Here is a 1458-nt window from a genome sequence, read left to right as displayed (position 1 = left end):
TACAGGTGGGTTTAGAGTCTCCACTTTGTCCATACTCCTTCACATCAATTTTATTGCTTATTCTTGAACTTCCTAAAACCTAACCCTGTTGACACCTCATGATCACATAGACTTGTGTGCTTCTGGTTCTATGGTTCAGCCACTGTGTCAATCCATCTTGTTGAGGGCCTTCCTCTTTTTTTTTAGCTGTCCCACTATTTTACCAAGCATGATGCCCCTCTCCAGGGAATGTCTCTCCTGACATGTCCAAAGTAGGTGAGACAAAGGGTGTCACCCTTGCCTCTAAGGAGCATTCTGGCAGTACGTCTTCCAAGACAGATTTATTTGTTCCTTTGGCAGTCTATGGTACTTTCATTATTCTTTGCCAGCCCCATAGTTCAAATGCATTAATTGTTCTTTAATCTTCCTTATTCAATGCCCAACTTTTAGATAGGCACGAGGCATTTGAAAACACCATGGGTTGGGTAAAGTTCACATTAGTTCTCAAAGTAATCCTTGCTGTTAAATACTAGCGAGGACTTGTGCAGCAAATTTACCTAATGCAACATGTCTTTTGATCTCTTGACTGCTGCTTCATGAGCAATGACTGTGTAGCCAAGCAAGACAAAATCCTTCACATCTTCAACCTTTTCTCCATTTATTATGATGTTACCTATTGGTCCAGTTATGGGGACTTTTGTTTTCTTTACCTTGAGTTGAAATCCACACTGAAGGCTGTAATTCTTGAGCTTCATCAGCAAACACGTCAAGTCCTCCTCACTTCCAGCAAACAAGTTTGTGTCAACTGCATATCTCAGGTTCTTTTTTAAAATCCAGTCGACTTTCTCACATTTGGGGAAATCACAGGGTCAGCACACCCACAGTGCAATGGGTGAGCCTCGCCCTGGGAAAACCACCTTCGTGATCATGGTATCTCCCCTACTAGGTAAGTATCCATATCTCAGGTTCTTAATAAGCCTTCTTCCAATCTTGATGCTGAATTCCTCTTTATATGATCCAACTTCTATGATTATTTGTTCAGCATACAGATTAAATAAATACAGTAAGAGGATACAACCCTGATGCACACCTTTCCTGATTTAAACCATGCAGCATTCCCCTTTTTTGCTTGCAAAACTGCCTCTTGATCCATGTACAAGTTCCACATGAGCACAATGAAGTGTTCTGGAATTCCCATTATTCCTAAGTCCATCCATAGAATTTGTATTACCCACAAAGTTGAATGCCTTGGAAAAATCAATAAAACGCAACTATGCATCTTTCTGGTATCCTCTGCTTTGAGTCAAGACCCACCTGATATCAGCAATGATATCCCTTGTTCCGTAGTCTCTTTTGAATACTGCTAGAACCCCTGGAAGCTCGTTGTCAGACGACTGCTGCAACCATTTGATGATCTTCAGCAAACTTTTACTTGCATGTAATATTAATGATACTATTCTAGAATTTGCACATTCTGTT

General features: G+C 40.6%; 1 pseudogene; it reads right to left on the bottom strand.

The window, feature by feature from the left end:
- Nucleotides 1-805: 805 nt before the first annotated feature.
- Nucleotides 806-933, bottom strand: LOC142441795 (U1 spliceosomal RNA; annotated as a pseudogene).
- Nucleotides 934-1458: the final 525 nt, after the last annotated feature.

Source organism: Tenrec ecaudatus, chromosome 2 (genome assembly GCF_050624435.1).
Source record: "Tenrec ecaudatus isolate mTenEca1 chromosome 2, mTenEca1.hap1, whole genome shotgun sequence".
NCBI classification, from domain to species: domain Eukaryota; kingdom Metazoa; phylum Chordata; class Mammalia; order Afrosoricida; family Tenrecidae; genus Tenrec; species Tenrec ecaudatus.
The sequence above is the reverse complement of the archived record's forward strand: the minus strand, read 5'-3'. Positions and strand labels throughout refer to the sequence as shown.